The sequence below is a fragment of the Kogia breviceps genome, chromosome 1 (assembly GCF_026419965.1).
Source record: "Kogia breviceps isolate mKogBre1 chromosome 1, mKogBre1 haplotype 1, whole genome shotgun sequence".
NCBI lineage: Eukaryota > Metazoa > Chordata > Mammalia > Artiodactyla > Physeteridae > Kogia > Kogia breviceps.
In genome coordinates, this window is record NC_081310.1 from 179,426,119 (window position 1) to 179,446,601 (window position 20,483).

Sequence of the window (20,483 nt, forward strand, 5' to 3'; positions counted from 1 at the left end):
GAAAAAAATTAAAACTCACAAATTACCTACTTTTTCTCTTGGTTGATGGAGCTCATAAAAACTGGATATGGGGAGTAGCTTTTACCTCACCAGTTAACTCCCGTATTGGATAAGATTGTGCGATCTGGGCTTCCCTGGTGGCGCGGTGGTTGAGAGTCCGCCTGCCGATGCATGGGACACGGGTTCGTGCCCCGGTCCGGGAAGATCCCACATGCCGCGGAGCAGCTGGGCCCGTGAGCCATGGCCACGGAACCTGTGCGTCCGGAGCCTGTGCTCTGCAACGGGAGAGGCCACAACAGTGAGAGGCCCGCATACCACAAAAAAAAAAAAAAAAAAAAAAAAGATTGTGTGATCCACACTTAGTGGGAAGAGTGCCGAAATCCATCAACACCGTCTGCCATCAGTATGTGATGGGAGTTGGTGGTAAGTGTGTCACCGTGTGCTGGGCAGTGAGACCAGAGCTCAGAGGAGGCAGGTCTTGCTTCATTATGCCCTCCCCCCATAGATCACAGGTGCATGAAAAGAAGAGTCTTCTTACGACAACGTGGCATTTTTTGCTAACCTGCTGACAGTGTGTTAGCCCAAAGCTGATAGGGACCAGGATTAGTGGGTGTGATGGGAAGGTCACTGGTGTAGCATCAGAAAGCCTGTGTTCTGGTCCCAATTCCCATGGACCAGCTGTGTGATGTCAGTATGAGTCTTTTCCTTCCTGGGGATGGAGGTTGGTTGGAATGGGATGAAGGAGGAATGTTGTCTGACAGGGAAAATGGGGTGAGCCCAGATGAGCTCTGAGATGTGTAATGAGTCAGTCTATTAAAGAGAGCCTGCCACCAAATCACCGCACTCCACCCCAACCCCAACTGCACCCCCCACCCTGCTTCCCCATTTCCTAAACAAACGCTTGAAGGTCACGGTTGGTCCCCATGGAGTTAATGGGCACGAACCTGCCTCCTAATTTAATGCAAATCTCAGCCCACCTTATTGTGTGGGAGTTTCAGTTCATTTGTACTTTCTTGGTGACACAACTCATCTCTGTCTCCAGTGGAGTCTGTAATCCCTGCAATTTCCATGGTGCTAGTAATTATGGGGAAAAAAAGTCGGAAGCACAGAAATTCTGCACCCTGTCTATGAGATTACACACTTTATGGAGTTTATTAAATTTATTTTGCAGGTACTGAGGAGATTAAACTCCCTGTGAGGCTCTGGAAAGCAAAACAAGGACCAATTGGCAGAATCTTCAAGTAGGCAGGTAAGAATTCAAAGGAAGAAGCACTTTCGGATCATCAGAGCCAATTGGTACTGAGTGAGCTGTCCCAGGAGGCCAGGGGCGAGGCCAGCAGGGTCCAGAGCCCAGTGTGGTCACTGTGGTGGGCAGAGAAGAGCAAGGGCTGAGGGCCATTCCTGGGTCCATTTCCCAACTCGCACTTCTCAGGAGTTTAGAAGAGAGTCAACTTTCCTAAGCCTTTTTTCATAAGAGGGTGGCTTCCCTGCTTAGTATAGAGCTATGCCCAGCGAGTGGTCACACTATTATTTCATCATTTAGAGTTGGGGGGAGGCTTCATCTCCCCTCCAGTTTCCCCGCTAACAGTGTGGAAACTGAGGCAGAGAGAGGTTCGGTAAATTACCAAAGGTCACACGGCCATTAAGTGGAGGAAGAGGGGTTTGAACCAGGGCACTCAGGTTCTAGAACCCATGTTCTTAGCCACTACACTGTTCTTCAGCAACAGAGGGGGGGCAGTTTTTACTTTAGGAACAGTCCTCTAGCGGCCAGTCTAGGTGGTCGATTCAGGGACACAAAACTTGAGCCTGGTGATAGGTTTAGAAGCACATGGCCACTGTCCAGTGAACAGTGGCACTGGTCACATCTACTGGATGGGGGCCAGCTGTGGAGCATTTGCATGGACCCAAACATCAATGTGTCAAATTCCCATGTTGGCCTTAGACCAGACTACTGGGGAAACCAGCATGGGAAGCCCCCAAGACAGTGTCAGATATGTCACAGGGGGCAATTGTGCTCCTCCAGACTGCTGTTGACAAAGACTCAGATTTAGAGCAAGAGCTAGAAGGGCCTGCATCATAGGGAAGCGACACCCGGAGACAGAGCAGTATGAGAAAGAGTAGCCGGGAGTCTCAGACATGAGGCCCCACAGAACCCAAGCCAGGCAAGAAGGAAGGGAGGAGCGGAGGCCTTTGTCAGAGCCACACCTGGATAAAGGGTTTTCACTAGTTGCCTAGTAAAAAGACATTGGAAACTCAAAAAGAGATTTCATTCAGTCATTCATTCTTGGAGACTTATTTAGCAGCTTCTGCATGCTTGGTATGTACTGGTGTCCACCACAGGGGTGGACGAGACAGACCAGGTGCTGCCCACACGGAGTGTGTATTCTCCAGGGCCCCCACTGGTTGGGATACTGAATGCTGGTAAACACCATAGACACACCCCCCAAATCTCAATGGTTTAATAAAAAGGTTTTTCTCATTCACATCAGTCTGATGTGGGTCTGTTGGCTTATAGCTTTGCTGTCTGAAACAGGTGGCCCCTAGGTCACTGAATGGGAAGATAGGGATGGAGGAGTCACATTAGCTGTTTGCCGTCTCAGTCTGGAAGTGACATGTTACTTCTGCTCGTGGCCCATTGGTCAGAATGAGTCACGTGGGGAGGACTAAGCTGCAAGGGAGGCTGGGAAATGCGGGCAGCACCTGCACTTCAGCAGATCCAGAGCTAGAAAGACATTGTCATAATCGGAAGCATTGCTAGGTACTGGAAAAGGGCCATCAGTCAGCGAAGATCAGGATTCACATCCTGGGACCCTATCCACCATGAGCAAGACGCTGCACAACCTCCTGAATGTTGCCAGCATTTCGCCATTCTGGCCAAATGATATTGGTAACATCCACAACTCGACAATGTCTTGGCCACAGGCTCCATCCAGTGTCGTTCAAAGTTGCATTTAGTTTTACGGTACACATACGGTGAATTGTCAACAGTCCTCTTCTTAGAGGCTGAGCTGTCTTTTTCAAGGAATCATCCAATCAATGTCCTAAAGCTCTTATGTCTGGGAGCTCCTGTGGGTCAATGGAGGAACCGGTACCACAGGACCACAGTCAAGTTCTGGAGCCCAGAAAGGGCCACAACAGAAAGACAGCCCCTAGAGAAAGTCACCTCAGCAAGGCTTCCCTTTTCCTCTGGCTGACAGACAACTTGAACAGCACTTTTCTCCTGGATGTGACAGGAAGAGCAAAGAGAAAAAAGATTGGGGTGAGGACTGAGTCTCCGAGAAGAGCCTCGTTACTGGGAAGGACCCAGGTGCTAGCTCTGGAATGTTCCATGACAGTGACTGAGTGGCCAGGCTTGGAGCCTGCATTAAGCGTGACAGCAGGAGAATCAGGAGACACGGCCAATTCATTGCATCTCTTCACCTGAGCGGTGCTAACGTTTCTGAGTGACCAGGGCCCCCTTCTCAGGAGGCTGCAGGAACCAGGAAATCAAAGGGCACAGTGTCATGGGCCCAGCAGGGACCCCAGAACAGTTGCCAGTCCAGGCTCCTCATCTCATCAATGGTCCACAATTGTGCTATGCTCTCACACTCATTACCTCAAGAACCTGTGTGTGAGTTAGAGGGTGGGAGGAGGAAGTTCTTGTTATCCCCACATGACAGAAGAGAAAATTGAGCCACAGAGAGGGTAGTGCCTTGTCTAAGGTCACACAGCTGGTGTGTGGAGGAGTTGGGTGTGGAAACCAGGGCTCTGCTGGCTTCCACGCTGCTATTCCTCTCCAGGAACCAGAGAAGTGACGAGGCCTGAATTCATCCAGCAACAGCAAGCCCTCCTTTATCCTAAAGAGATATTGTTCTGATGTGTGATTGAGGGATAACCTTCCCAGCCCCTGTAACTTTATCAGTCAGGACAAGGAAGGCTCTGCTGCAGTAATAAATAGCTCCCAAATCAACAAAGATCAAAAATCTATCACTCAGGCTTTGTGTCCTTTGAGGCCCAGCTGAGGCTCTGCCCCTTATGGTCTTCACTCAGGGACTTAGGCCAACAGAGTGGCCACCATTTGCTACATTGCCAGTCACTGTAGCAAATCAACAGAGAACTCTGGAGGGTCTCCCATTAATATCAAATGCTTCAGCTCAGAGTTGGCACACACCACTGGCTCAGTCGGCTCAAGCTGCCATAACAAAATACTAGAATAGTATTGAGTGGCTTAAACAACAGGAATTTATTTCTCACAGTTCTGGAGACTAGAAGTCCAAGATCAAAGTGCTAGCAGGGTTGGCGTCTGGTGAGGGCTCTCTCTCTGTTGGCAGACGGCCACCTTCTTGCCATGTGCTCACATGACCTTTGCTCCATGCATGAGTATGTAGAGAGGGAGAGCAAGAGCAAGCTCTGGTATCTCTTCTTATAAGGACACTAATCCCATCACAGGGGTCCCACCCTCAGGACTTCATCTAAACCTAATCACCTCCCAAGTGCCCCATCTCCAAACACCATCATATTGAGGGTTCAGGCTTCAGTATATGAATTCTGGGCGTGGGGGACACAATTCAGTCCATAGCAAGCACTTTTGCTCACAATTGGCCAGAATGAGTTGCTCAACTACTCCCCCCACAACCACAGGGGGCCGGGAAGTCAACCCTTCCTTGTGGAGAGCAGGAGTACTGAGCAAGAGGTGCTGGTGACTCCCACACCAAGCTTTTCAGCAAGGGCGACTGGGTGGCTGCTGCTGCCTTTTAGCAAAGTCACAGGACCCTGGGGCAGGAGCACAGCTGTGGGGAAGGTCATGATAATGACTTTCATTGAGAAATTGCCCAGAGTCAGGCCAATGATGTGTTCTATGTATACAGGATGTAATGTAATCATCATGATACATGTATAGCGGAGGTGTTGACACCCCCTTTAATAGGTTGATTTGCACACAAATAGCTATTGAGTGTCTTTTGTGTGCCAAGCTATGCTCTAGACAGCCGGAAAAAGCAGTGAACGAAACGAGCCTAATCTTTGAGCTTGCATTTTACTGTAGAACATGGACAATGACCAGAGAAACCAATGTGCATATGATCCCATGATGTCAGAGAGGGACACGTGATAGAGAAGAATAAAGCAGAGGGGTGGAGGGAGCCATGGAGAGGCTGCGGTGACGGGGTGTTCAGAGAAGGCCATCTGGGGGCGGTGGGGGAACATCTAGCAGAGACCTGAGTCAGGTGGGCCGCGTGCATCCAGGTGGATAAGCATCTGGAGCAGAGGGAAGGGCACAGGCCAAGACCCTGGTGTGGGACTGTACTGGGTGTGGCCATGGCATGGCCAGGAGGCCAGTGAGGCTGGAGCCGAGTGAGGAAGAAATGGAGGGAGAGGAGGTCACATGGGGTGGGGACCAGATCAGGCCAAGGCCTCGGAGGCCTGGGACTTCGTCCTGAGTGGGGGCTGACCTGGGGGTGATCCAGATGTGTGGGCACGTGGGCAGTGTAATTTTGGCACCAGGAAATTCCGCCTCTGAATCCTGGCTCTGCCACTCCCCAGCTGGGTGAACTTGAGCAAATATGTCTCAGGTTCATCATGCTCCAGGATGCCACCGCGTCTACTTCAGGTGACGTCTAATTGGGGAAGAGCATAGAAATGACTCTGCACGGGGCCAGCTGCTGCGGCTGCCTCTCATGACTCCATTGTGTCATCCTAACTGCTCCTGACAATATTCCTTCCCCCTTCCGCCTCCAGAATGCCCACCTGGCCTTGTCACCGTGGGGCGACATTCTCCCCCTGAGGGGCTCCTGGGCGGCCTTCCCAGTTTGCCTCCCCGTCTCCACTCCCCCCCTCCCCCACAAGCCATGGGACCCACAGCCTTTCTGTGTATCACCCTGCTCCCAGCACAGCTCCCTTGACCAGAGCTGGGCCTGGCAGGAGTAAATGGTATTAGACCCATGAGTTATTCTTTCCTTGGCCAGACCTACAACGTGTAAACTGTAATAAACTGCATAAACTCAAGGGGTCTGTTGCGGGGTTCTGTCATGGGCCTGGTCAAGGAGGATGCTGGTGGGGGGGCAGGAGGGGACCACGACATGTAAGAGGAGCAGAAACCCAGGACCTTGAGGGAGACCCCCAGCTCTGCCCACTCCCCGCTCTCCGTTCTGGGGTCTGACCACACTCCTGACCTTGGATCTGGGGGGCCACCGCAGGTCCTGGATCCCCCTCTGGGTGTAAGTTAGCTTGAGTGAGTTTCTGATTCCTGCCACCAAGAGAATTCCATTGCCTATGACTGCACACTCTTCTTTCAGGCCCCATTCATCTGCGGCCCCCTCCGCGGAGCCCGTCCTGACCTTCCCTATGGTGGGGATCTCACGCCACCTCTGAGCCCAACGCCTTGAACCTCCCTGTGATCCTCCCCTTCAACAGTGATGTTTGTCCATGTATCGCCTCCTTCCCGCTGGACTGTCTCTTCCCAGGGGGTTGCGAATCCTGTTTCCTGATTCAAACCCCCAAACCCCAGGCCCCGGCGCAGGTCATACATACAGCAGGTGCTCCGTGCCAGTTTACCGAGCCAAGAGCTAATCAGAGTAGAGGTGACTTCACCGGGTGCTGCCCCCGTGCCAGGCATTTGCACTTCCTGCCTCCATCGTCCCGTTTAATCCTCACGAGGAGCCAGACGTCCTAGGTTCAAGTCTCAGCCCTGCCGCTAACTAGCTGTGTGACCTGAGCAAGTTGTTGAACCTCCGTGTGCTTTGGTTTCTCATCTGTAAAATGGGGGTAATCGTGGTTCCTCCCTCACGAGGTTGCTGTGAGGATTCAACGAGTTAACACAGGGAAGGTGCTTAGACTTGTACCTGGCACCAGTAGGTGCTGCGCAAACATCAGCTATTTTGAGGCGGACACAGATAAGGCGGCCTGAGGTCTGTTACTGAATACACAACAGCCCAGACCCTGCTTGGGAGAACGTGGAGATGCTGGGCCCACCGCTCACTGCCACTGGCACCGCGGCGAGGTCCACCTACGAGGCTGGTGGCCTGTGGGGCAGGCTGTTCTGAACAGTGGCCCACGCGTGCTAATAAAGATCTACGGAGGAAGTGTGCACGGATAAGCCTAAGGGTGCTGCTAAAGCTGCGAGCAGATGTTGACCTGAGAGAACGAGGTGGGTGGTCTGGGCAGAGCTGCGGTCAGCAGGGAATGTTCACCAAGAGGCACTGGAGCAGGCAGAGCAGTTGGTAAAAATGCAGAAATGTGCCTTTATTGGCTGGTATCAGTTGCCATCATGAGCCCCGTGTGCCCCAGCCCCTCTCCAGGTACCCTCAGACCTCCTCACCCTCCAGTAACTAGTTACCATGCAGCCCAGCCGGGGGCCTCTGGGGCCCTGCCCAGCTCTGGCAGCCTCCAACCCTATTGGTCAGTTCCTTGGGTCTAGTGGTTGGTAAGTATTTTCAATCTCTCCCCGATCAAGAGACTATTTTTGCCGGCTTGAAACCTACTCCCTCTTTCTCTGGAGTACCGCCTCCTCCATTTTTCTTTGGGGACCCACTGCCCCCACTTCCTAGGTCCTTGGTGGTTTGGGTTCCAGGAGATAGGCACATAATGTCAGCCTGGCCAATTAGTAATTAGAAATACTGCACATAACCTCTGGCCGTAGCAATTAGCTTAGGGATGGACATATACCTCAGGACTGACCAACGAAATTCTATCCTGAGACTTTTTTGGAATTACTGAGCTAGTGAAGCTCTCCCTTCTGCTGAAACCTCTGGGGGCCTCCAGGAAGAGAGGGGTTGTGTGGTAGGGAAGCAAAAAAAGGAGAAAACTAATAGTCAACTTACAGGGAAAGATGGATTCCTGAAGACCTCATCTGATCGCCTGGATCCAGCCATACCTGAAATTCCCCTGGACGTTTCATTTAATAAGCTTATAGTTCCTCTTCTGCTTTTCTTTCCATTGTAATCAAAAGGGTCCTGACTGATGCAGTTATTATCCCCATGAAATATTGTCCCTGGGGAGTAACTTATCTACACTTATGCGCCTGGTCATAGACAGAGATTCAAATCCAAAGCCAGCTGTCTCTAGTGGTGATGGTCTTTGAAGAAAGCTTTAATAATTGGACCGAGGGAAGCAAAGTAACAGGCCCTGCTCAAGATGCAATTTGCCGAGTCTGAAATCACTCAGCAAGGCAATCTGATTTGAGGAGGCCTATTTCGCCAGCAATCTCAATTTCCTGGAATCCTCACCACACACCTCCCAGGGCCAGACTGTCCACGGACCATGACAGTTCTGTTATCAGGCTTGGCAGGACACAAGCCGTTGCTGTGGCTGCCAGTCGAGATAGGTGGTGAGGTACAGTGGAAGGTAATTTTCCTCCCTCTCACTTCCCTGCTGCCATCAGGACGGCCTGATGCAGCGGGTAGGGAGAATCTCCAGGAAGCCACGGGCTCAAATGAACCTTGACAGGTAATCATTCCCCGGAGCAGCAGGTGAGTAGTGATTAGCGCTCCCAGGGGGAGAGAGAGGTGGCCGTGCCTCCGCCAGTTCCCTAGGACTCCAGCCTGGAAGTTGCTGGAACCAGTGCAGGTGAGGGGAGGCTCCAGGTGCTATGGGATCATCCTCCTGTGACAGTCCAGGATGTGCCACCAAAAGACCATTCTAGACTGGTCTCTGTTCGGGGATTCAGGGTTAAAGTCAAGGTGAAGCCGAGACCACGATCCCCAAACAGTCCCACATCTGTCTCCCCTTCTATATGGTGACCCCCTTGAAGGTGGGGAGGCTCTCATCCCACTGTTGGCTCCTGAAGGCCCAGCACAGTGCTAGCTCCTAGGAAAGCTTTGTTATGCATTTGTTGACTGAATAAATGGAAAAATAAATGAACTAAGAGGCCCTCATTCCCCTGAGGTTCATTCTCAGGGGAAACTGAGACCTACAGAGAACTCAGAGCTCATTTGCAGCTACCACCAGCTGTAACACAAATGGGTAGGGGACCTTATGCCCCGCTTGGCCCAGGACAGCCCAGTATATGCCTACTGCCCTGGTGTAATAATTAATAGTGCCTCCTCTCTCGCTCTCAATAGTTCCCTCATTTGGATAATTTTTCAGGGTCACTGAGAGGGTGGGGTCTCTAGAGAGGGAAGGGAACCAGCATCACCAAAAACTACCTGAGGCTCAGCTTCCTTCTTTTGATCCTCACAACCACCCCCCTTTCTCAATGGCTGTCCCACACCTTGAGATTTCAGGTGTTCATAGATGCTCCATGACAGAGGTGTTCCATGGCCAAGTAAGTTTTGGAAAGGCTGAACTAAACAACGGTAAACTGACTTTCTCACCGTAGTGTTTCTCAGCGCCCCTCCTATGCTAATACAAGCATCAGGAAGAAAGAAAAGACACTCCTCCAACACCACAACTCCAGAAAGGAGTTGGTGTGGGACAAATCTTTATGCTAGTCCCCTTTAGTTTATGTCTTCACCCAGACAGGCGGTTTGCTGTGCCTCAGAATGTCATTGAGTTAACAGGAAGGGGGAAAAAAATGCACAGGCATTTTATGGGGCTAAAGAGAAGCTCAGAATAAATGGCTTTTTGCTCTGTCAAGCAAAGCAAGGGTTTTTGATTATGCAAACTTGAGTCCTAAGCTGGGGTGCAGGTGGAGGTGGAAAAAGGAGAACAGGGCTTCCCTGGTGGCGCAGTGGTTGAGAATCCGCCTGCCAATGCAGGGGACACGGGTTCGTGCCCCGGTCCGGGAAGATCCCACATGCCACGGAGCGGCTGGGCCCGTGAGCCATGGCCGCTGAGCCTGCGCGTCCGGAGCCTGTGCTCCGCAACGGGAGAGGCCACAACAGTGAGAGGCCCGCGAACCGAAAAAAAAGAAAAAAACGAAAAAGGAGAACAGGCACGGAGGGACATGGATAAAACTGAGAAGAGAAAAGAAACCAGGAGAAGCAGTGATCAGGAGACCCTAAGCCCAGGGGGAATCTGTAGACCTCTTTGGGAATGCCCTGGACTTTTCAGAGAGCCTGAGCTATGGTTCAAGCCAGTTTACAAGACATTAAAGGAAAGGTGGCACCAGTAATCTAGAGGACTGTGGGCAACCCAGCTGAGCCATCTGAGGCCGGGGTGTTCTGTGATTCTGAGTCTCAGTGTTACAGTGGAAGGTGGGACTTTTGTTTCCCATCTTTTGCTCCCTGCCTCTGCCGTGTGGATTTGTAGAGCCCTAGAACAGGCAAGCTCATGATCTTGGCTTGGCCGTGTGACTTGCTTTGATCAATGGAATGTGGGTGCAAGTGACCATGGCATTTCCAAACTGAACCTTACAACGTAAGGGGGCCCTTGGGAGTCAGAGAGTGTGGGAGAAAAGCACAGGGAAGTGGGGAGCTTGAGAAAGCCATCCAATAATGCTGTGTATGAAGTTCTGGACACAAGCTGGGCATGTATGTAACTGACCCAAAACAATATACTAAAGGCTTGAAGAACTGAATTACAATGTAGTGTGCCCTTGGGGGAGGGGAGGCACATATTTGGGGAACAATCAGATAGTATTGCAGTCTTTGAAAACTTAACTGAAATTAAACCTGCTGGCCAAAGAAGATGGGTAAGGATTTGTGGCCTGCACCCTCCTAATCTAACTGCTTTCTTTTAAAGAAAAATCAAAGTTCTCCACAAAATGTTAAAAGAACCCCAAAGTTTCAAAAAGTCCAGGATATACTCCAAAATTATTCAATATACAAAGAATCAGAACATCTCAACAACTTGCAGGGGAAAAGACTATCAACAGGAGCCCATTCTGAAATGATAGTCATGTTGAAATTATCAGACAAAGATTTTTAAAGCAGCTATGATAACAATGTTCCATGAAATTAGGGAAAATACTCTTAAAACAAATGGAAAGATAGAAATTCTCAGCAAAGAAATAGAAGCTTAAAAAAGAGCCAAATGATATTATTCAGCCTTAAGAAGAGAAGAAAATTCTGACATATACTACAATGCAGAGAAACCTTGAGGACATTATGCTAAGTGAAATAAACCAGCCACAAAAGACAAATTCTGGATGATTCCACTAACACAAGGTGCTTGGCATAGTCGCTAGCATAGAGACAGAAGGTAGAATGGTGGTTGCTGGGCCTGGGGGTCAGAATGAGGAGTTTCTATGTAATGAGTATAGAGTTTTACAAGATGGAAAGAGTTAATGAAGATGGATGGGAGTGATGGTTGCACATTATAAATGTATTTAATAACACTGAACTATACATTTTAAAATGGTTAAGGTGGTAAATTTTATGTCACGTATACTTTACCACAATTTTAAAAATGGGAAAAAAAATAACCAAATGGAAATTTAGATCTGAAAAAAGCAATAACTGAAATTTAAAATTTCATTGGATGGGCTCCATAAAGCAATGGATATAACAGAAGAATGAGTCAGTTAGCCTGAGGACAGATCAATAAAAGTTATCCAGGGCTTCCCTGGTGGCGGGCGCAGTGGTTGAGAGTCCGCCTGCCGATACAGGAGACACGGGTTCGTGCCCTGGTCCGGGAAGATCCCACATGCCGCGGAGCAACTAAGCCCGTGAGCCATGGCCGCTAGGCCTGCGCGTCCGGAGCCTGTGCTCCGCAACGGGAGAGGCCACAGCAGTGAGAGGCCCGCGTATCGCAAAAAAAAAAAAAAAAAAAGTTATCCAATATAAACAACAGATGGGGGGGATAGAAGAATTTGAAAATAATGAACAGAGCCTCAGGAAACTGTGAGGCAATATCAAAGGGTCTAACATTTGTGTCTTTGAAGTCTTTCCAGAAGGAGAGAAGAAAGAGATCAGTGCAGAAAAAGTATTTGAAGAAATAATGGATATAAACTTCTCACATTTGTAGAAAGACATTATTTTACGAATTCAAGAAGTTCAGCAAACCCAAAATGGATATACTCAAAGAAAATCATGCCTTGTTATATCATAATCAAGTTACTGAAGACCAAAGACAAAGAAAAAAATCTTGAAAGCAACCATAGAAAAACAACATTTTACATATAGGAGAAAAATATATACAGATGACTATGGATTTCTAACTAGAATTCATAGAGCTAGAAGACAGTGGAATTTTTTTTTTTTTTTTTTTTTTTTTTTGCTGTATGCGGGCCTCTCACTGTTGTGGCCTCTCCCATTGCGGAGCACAGACTCCCGACGCGCAGGCTCGGCGGCCATGGCCCACAGGCCCAGCCGCTCTGCGGCATGTGGGATCTTCCCGGACCGGGCCACGAACCCGCGTCCCCCGCATTGGCAGGTGGACTCTCAACCGCTGTGCCACCAGGGAAGCCCAACATTTTTTTCTTAATTTTATTTTATTTATTTTTTTATACAGCAGGTTCTTATTAGTTATCCATTTTATACATATTTGGAACATTCTTAAAGTATTAAAAGAAAACTACTGTCAACCCAGTATTCTATAGCTACTAAAAAATATCCTTCAGGAATGAAGGCAAAATAAAGACATTCTCAGATGAAAGAAAATTAAGAGAATTTGTCACCAGCAGACCTTCTCTGAAATAAATGCTAAAGGGAGTTCAGATAGAAAGGAAATGGTACCAGTGCAAAACTCAGAACTTGAGAAATGAAGCTAGAGTAACAGACTTGGTAAACATCTGGGTAACAATAATAGACTATTTTTCTCCCTTTAGTACTTCAAAATACGCATGATAGTTGAAAACAAAAATTATGACATTATCTGGTAGTATATACATGTAAAACTTATGACAACTGTAATACAAAGGTTGGAGAATAAAAGAAATAATGGATTGTAACATTTCTAAATTTCACTTGAAGTGGTAAAATATTAATTTTAAGTAGCCTATTCAGTATGTATATTGTATGTTAAGTGTGTATATTGTTATCCCTAGAGAACCACCAAAAAAATCTGTACAAAGAGATGTAATAAAAAGACCAAGATATTAATTTAAAGGGAACAATAAAAACATTCAAATAACCCAAAAGAAGTCAGGAAAGGGGAAATCATGGGAAAAAAGTACAAGGAACAAATAATATCTCAATCTTAAATCCAAACATATCAATAATTACATTAAATGCAAAACGTCTAAACACCTCAATGGAAAGAGAGAGATTGCTAGATTGGATTTCTTTTAAAGACCCAACTACATGTTGTCTACAAGAAAACCACTTTTTATGTAAAGATACGGATAGATTAAAAGTAAAAAGCTGGTAAAAAAAAGGTACTATGCAAACATTAATCAAAAGAAACTTGGCATGGCTATTAATATCAGAAAAATGTAGATTTCAGAAACAGGAGAGTTATCAGAGATAAAGCAAGATATCACATCATGACAAAAGAGTCGATTTACCAGGAAGACATAGCAATCCTAAATATGTATGGAGCTGACGAAAAGGCTTCAAAATATAGCGTAAGGAGAAACTGACAAGGCCACAGTTATATTTGGAGACTTCAACATTCCTCTCTGTAATTGACAGAAAAAGTATACAGAAAATCAGTAAAAGTAGAACTCAACAATATGACCAACTTAGCCTAATTGTCATTTCCTCTCACTGTTGTGGCCTCTCCCGTCGCGGAGCACAGGCTCCGGACGCTCAGGCTCAGCAGCCACGGCTCACGGGCCCAGCCTCTCCGCGGGCATGTGGGATCTTCCCGGACTGGGGAACGAAGCAGTGTCCCCTGCATCGGCAGGCGGACTCTCAACCACTGCGCCATCAGGGAAGCCCAGAAAACATTCTTTTTAAGTGCACATGGAATATTCACGAAGATAGACCATATCTTGGGTCATAAAACAAAGTAACAAATTTAAAAGAATTGAAATCCTATAAAGTATGTTCTCTGGCCAAAATGGGAATAAACTATAAATCAATAACAGAAAGATATCTGGAGATTCCCAAACACTTGGAAGTTTATCAGCACACTTATGAATAACCTATAGATCAAAAAAAGTCTAAAGGTAAATCAAAAAATATTTTAAGCTTAATGAAAATTTGTGGGATGTAGCTACAGCTGTGTTGGTAGGAAATTTTATGTTAAATGCTTTGATTAAGGGAAAAAAGAAATATCTCAAGGCCAATAATCTAAGCCTCCATGTTAAGAAAGTAGAAAAAGAAGAGCAAAATAAAAATGCAACCAGAAGGAAGTAATAAAGACAGAAGCAGAAACCAATGAAATTAAAAACAAAAACAGTAGAGAGAAAGACAAAATCAAAATTTGGTTAATTTTTAAAAGTCAATAAAATTGATAAACCTTGGTCAGACTGATCAAGAAAAAAAAGGGAGAAGACACAAATTACCAATACCGTAAATGAAAGCAGGGGCTTCACTACTGGCCTCACAGACATTAATATGAGAATAAACAAATTCTTTGACCAACTCTACACCTATAAATTTGACAATTTAGATGAAATGGACCAATTCCTTGAAAGATAAAAGCTCACTCAAGAAGAATCTTATGATCTGAGTAGCCCTCTGTCTATTAAGAAATTAAATTTATAGTTAGAAAACCTTCCAAAAAAGAAAATTTGAAGACAGATGGTCTCACTGTCAAATTCTATCAACATCTAAGGGACATAATAATACCAAGTCTACACAATCTCTTCCAGAACATAGAAAAGGAGGGAACACTTCCCAACACACTTTATGAGGTCAGCATTACCATGATAACAAAACCAGACAAAGACCATATAGGAAAAGAAAACTAAAGATTAATATTCCTTTGTGAATATAGATGCAAAAATCCTCCATAAAATATTAGCATGTCAAATCCACGAATATATAATAAGAATAATACATCATGGCCAATTTTGTTTATTCCAGGAATGAATATGATTGAAACTTAAGAATCAATCCATGTTATCCACCATGTCAACAGACTACAGAAGAAAAAATATACATACACGTACATATATATACACATATACATATATATATGATCATATTAACAGATGCAGAAGACATTTTGACATTTGACAAAATTCAATATATGCTCATGATTTTTTAAAAATCTTTCAACAAACAAGGAATAAAAATGAATTTCCCTAACCTGGTAAAGGGCATCTACAGAAAATTTACAGCTAACATCATACTTGTTTTCAAATTTTTTTTTAATTGAGGTACAGTTGATTTACAATGTCATGTTAGTTTCAGGTGTACAGCACAGTGATTCCGATATATCTATATATCTATATCTATATCTATATATATATATATATATCTTCTTTTTCAGATTCTTTTCCCTTATATGTTATTACAAAATATTGCATATAGTTCCCTGTGCTGTACAATAGGTCCTTGTTGGTTATCTATTTTATATATAATAGTATGTATACGTTAATGCCAACCTCCTAATTTATCCCTGCCCCCTCCTTTCCCCTTTGGTAACCAGAAGTTTGTTTTCTATATCTGTGGGTTAAATGTTCTGATGTCATTAAAATTATTAAAGTAAGAAAACTGGAAAAAAATTAATGCATCTCTATTTACATTTGGGGGGAAATGTAAATAGTATTTACATTTAGGGGGAAAACATGGAAGAATAGACTAGAGCGATGGCTGGCAAAGGATGTCCTGAAGGCTAAATCTGGCCTGCCAGGTGTTTTTATATGAGCCACAAGCTCTGAATGGTTTTTATATTTTTAAATAGTAAGGGTAAATCAAAAGAAGAATAATATTTCATAATATATAAAATTATATGAAATTCACATTTCAGTGTCAATAAATAAAGCTTTATTGGAACCCAGCTATGCCCACTCGTTTATGTATTGTCCACGTCGGCTTTTGCACTATAATGGCAAGGTAGAGCAGTTAACATCATACTTGATAGTGAAACATTGAAGGCATTTCTACTAAGATAGGGAACAAGATAAGAATGTCAGCTCTCACTATTCTTATTCATCTTTGTACTAAAAGTCCTAGGCAGTCTAATAGGGGGAAAAAGACATACAGATTGAATGATTTCACAATATATGTATACATATATCAAAACTTCAAGTAGCACACTTTAAAATACACACATTTTGTCAGTTATACCTCAATAAAGCTGAAAAATATAAGTAAAACTGTCCCTATTCACAGGTGACATGACTGTCATGTAGAAAATCCCAAGGAATCTATTTTTAAAATTTCCTAGAACTAAGAAGTTCTAGCAAGGCCATAGTATACAAAGTTAACATATGAAAATCTCTATGTACTACAATGAACAGCTAGAAATCAAAAATTTTAAAACAATACCATTTACAATAGCTCCAAAAAATTAGAAATACTTAGGTATAAATGTAACAAAATATGTACAGGATCTATATGTTGAAAACTACAAAAAAAAAAAAAACTGATGAAAGAAACCAAAGACCTAAATAAATGGAGAGACATATCACTTTCATGGACTGGAAGACTCATTACTGTTAATATGTCAATTCTCCCCAAATTATTCTATAGATTTTACATAACCACAATCAGAAGTTTAACAAAATATTTTGTCAGATGTAGACAAGCTAATTCCAAAATTTATATGAAAAGACAAAGGAACTGAGTCAAAACAATTTTGTAAAATAAGAACAAAATTCTTAAGACTCAATTGTCCCAACTTTAAGACTTACTATAAAGTTATAGTAATTAAGACAGTGTGGTATTAGTGAGAGGATAAACATATAGATGAGCGGAATGGAACAGAGACCCCAAAAATGACCCACAAGAATATGGTCAGTTGATGTCTGACAAAGGTGCAGAGGCAGTTCAATAGATAAGGGATCATCTTTTAAACAAGTGATGGTGGAATCTGTGTGCAAAAAAACTGAACCTCGAAACATACCTCACACTTTACACAAAAATTAATTCAAAATCGATCATAGGGGCTTCCCTGGTGGCGCAGTGGTTGAGAGTCCGCCTGCCGATGCAGGGGACGCGGGTTCGTGCCCCGGTCCGGGAGGATCCCACGTGCCGCGGAGCGGCTGGGCCCGTGAGCCATGGCCGCTGAGCCTGCGCGTCCGGAGCCTGCACTCCGCAACGGGAGAGGCCACAGCAGTGAGAGGCCCGCGTACCGCCAAAAAAAAAAAAAAAAATCGATCATAGACTTAAATATAAAATGTAAACCTATAAACTTTAGAAGAAAACATAGGAGAAAATCCTTGTGAATTTGAGTTAGGCAGAGAGCTCTTAGATGTGACATCAAAAATATGATCCATCAAAGAAAAAAATGGATAAATTGGACTTCATCAAAATTAAAAACTTACTCTGTGAAAGACACTGGTAATAGAAAGAAAAGACAAGGGACAGATTAGAGGAAAATATTACAAATCACATATCCAGCAAAGAACTTGTGTTCAGAATCTATAAAGAACTCTCCAAACACAATATAAAAATGAACAACCCATTGAAAAAATAGACAAGAGATTTGAAGACAAAAGATTTTTCACCAAAGAAGGCATTTGAATGGAAAATAAGCACATGAAAAGACGTTCAACATCACGAGCCATTAGGGAAACATGAAATAAAACCATAATAAGAAACCACCGGGCTTCCCTGATGGCGCAGTGGTTGAGAGTCCGCCTGCCGATGCAGGGGACACGGGTTCGTACCCCGGTCCGGGAAGATCCCACATGCCGCGGAGCGGCTGGGCCCGTGAGCCATGGCCGCTGAGCCTGTGCGTCCGGAGCCTGTGCTCCGCAACGGGAGAGGCCGCGGCAGTGAGAGGCCCGAGTATCGCAAAAAAAAAAAAAAAAAAGATACCACCACACATCTACTAGAATGGCTATTAATTTATTTTAAATTGGCAATACTTAGTGCTGACAAGCATGTCAGCACTTCTCAATGCAGTGCTGGTCAGCATGCAAAATGGTCCAGTCCTTTTGGGAAACAGTTTTGCAGTTTCTTGTGGTGTTGAGCATGCACTTACCACATGACCCAGCCGTACTGTTACTATGTATTTGCACTAGAGAAATAAAAACTTACCTTCACACAAAAGCCTGTATATGAATGTTTAGAGCAGCGTTATTTACCATTGCCCCAAACTGAGAACAACCCAAATGTTCTTAAACAGGTGAATGAATAAAAACCCGGGTAGAGTTAGCCCTCCAGATCCCCGGGCTCCACATCCATGGAGTCAATGCAAATCAAAAATGTTAGGAAAAAAAAATTTCTAGAACGTTCCAATAAGCAAAACTTGAATTTGCTGCACACCAGCAAGTTTTTACATAGCATTTACACTGTATTAGGTATTATAAGTAATCTAGAGATGAAAAAGTATATGGGAGGATGTACATAGGTTCTAGGAAAATACTACACCGTTTTATGTAAGGGACTTGAGCATCCTCAGATTTTGGTATCCACGGGGATCCTGGACCAATCCTCCTCAGATACCAAGGGAAGCCTTTACATCCATTCAGTGAAACACTCCTCAGCAGTAAAGAGGGCCAAACTACTGACACACACAACATGGATAGATGTCAAAATAATTATGCCAAGTGGAAGAAGCCAGACTCAAAAGGCTACATGCTGTGTGTTTCCATTTGTGTGACATTCTGGAAAAGGCAAAACTATAGGCATGAGGAACAGACCAGGGGTTACCAGGCTTAGAGGTGGGGAAATAGTGTGACCACAAAGGGGCACACAAGGGAATTTGGAGGTGGTGGACTGTTCTGTGTCCTGAGAGTGGTGGTTGTGACACTAATCCACACATGTGTTAAAACTCAGAGACCTGTACACCAACAAAGGGTGGATTTTACTGTCTGTAAATATTTTTAAATGTTTAAGACAAAATATTTGAAAAAGAGTCGAATGTTCCTGCTCACCCCTCCTTTGCTCTCTTCATTCGTCACGGAAGAGCCCGCCCAGGGGAGCTGCTGGCTCAAGAAGGACCTGAGGACAGACCGGAGCCCACCTACACCCTGAAGAAGATCCCTCTCACCTGCCGTGAGCAAGAAAATACGTTTGCTATTGTACCCCATTGAGATTTCCAGATGACTACGTAGCAAAAAACTAATACAGTTATACAAACCGATCTGATCATAGAAAACACCTGCTGGTATCTCTCAGCACTCCATGTCCCTCGGAACTGCTGCTCTGGGAAGGGTAGACTATTCCTATAATCAGAATGTCTCAGAGCAAGAAATAAAGGGGCCACATTAACATCAGACAACCGCCCTGCACCTACCCGAGGACCATAGAACCTCACTTCCCTCTTGGATCTCCCCTGTTAGCTCTGAGCATCCACGGTGGGCGGGGACACATGCTTAGGGCTCCCATCACCCTCATTGTCCTCTCTGCCCTCCTCCTGGACTGCTGACCCCTGCAAGCCATCACCGGGGCCTCCCACCTCTGCCACCAGTGGTGGTGTCTCCGGGAGCCTGCGCCTCTGCTGAGGGCTGAGGTCTCTCCCTGCTCCAACAAGCAGTGACCCCAGAAGGCCCAGGAGGTGCTGGGCGGGTGGCCTGCTCTGGGGAGAATGCCGCATCTCTTGTCTCTGGATGCTACCTGGCCCCTGAGCCGCACTGCTCAGAAGCTGAGGCTCACACAATGTGTCATGAATACAGCCAAGCTCTGGCCTTTACCTATCTCCCCATGGAATCGGAGAACTATCCCTGTGGCCAGAAAGAGAAAGAGCACGATGCAGGCAGCTGCTTCTCCCCTCGCCCCCCCCCCACCAACCATCGCTTCCCTCTTTACCCACAGGCACCTGCCTCCAGAAACAAATTCTTCTCTTCTCCTTTAATCTAATGTATTTGAATAATGAAGAAAATATACGTATGGAAGGGATGCTGCCTAAGTCTACCTGCCAGGAGAACATGGGCCCCAGTTCCAATTCATCCAAAGCATCTCTGCCCATTTAACAGATGAAGAAACTGAGGCCCAGGGAGGCAACACAAGTTGCCCAAGGTTGCACAGCTGCTAGGGGGTAACGATGGGGATGAGCCCATAGCCCTGTGCTTCCAAAGATCTTTTCCATGTAGAAGGTTCAGGGGGTGAGGTTGGGGGTTGGGGGTCAGAGGCGAATGAGTCAGGGGCGAGTGGAAAGTCCTTTGAGCTCATGTTTATCTGTAAAATTCATGTGACTCCAGATAGATGTATCTATCTTGGTTTTAATAAAAAGTGTTTCATGTTTGCCCTGGAGGGTAGTATAGGGTTTTATCTCTTTATTAACGTCCCTCTGTCATGGAGCAGATCCCCAGGGCTGAGCCTGCCCTGGGTTGAGAATTCCAGAAGTACACATCCAGCTATCTCTGGGGATGGGGGGAGAATGTGCCAGGGGCCGGGGGTGGGGTGGGCGCGGTGAGCCTGACTGACCTGCTATTAGAGGCTCAGGAGAATTAGGCTAAGGGGGAAGGGGGAGTGTCTTGGTGTCATCCGCCAGCACCAGGGCCAGAAACCAGGGACTTCAACCTGGAAAACTAATGAACTGTGCTGGACACCGATGTCTCCATTTTAGAGATGGGGAAATTGAGGCCCAGCGAGGGAAGGCGACCTGCACAAAATCACCCAGAGAAGTGGGAGCTGAATCCGGGCCAGAATCGGGTCTCCTCAAGCCCACTCCGTGGAGTCCAG

General features: G+C 45.7%; 1 long non-coding RNA gene across 1 annotated transcript in view; it reads left to right on the forward strand.

Annotated features, from left to right (window-relative positions):
• LOC136792732 (uncharacterized) overlaps nucleotides 1–20,180 on the forward strand; it is a 28,192-nt gene extending 8,012 nt beyond the window's left edge. Inside the window, exons 2-3 of the long non-coding RNA XR_010837007.1 lie at nucleotides 1,172–1,249; nucleotides 18,766–20,180. This is a non-coding gene — a long non-coding RNA (uncharacterized lncRNA). The remainder of the gene's footprint in view (nucleotides 1–1,171; nucleotides 1,250–18,765) is intronic.
• The last annotated feature ends 303 nt before the right edge of the window (nucleotides 20,181–20,483 follow it).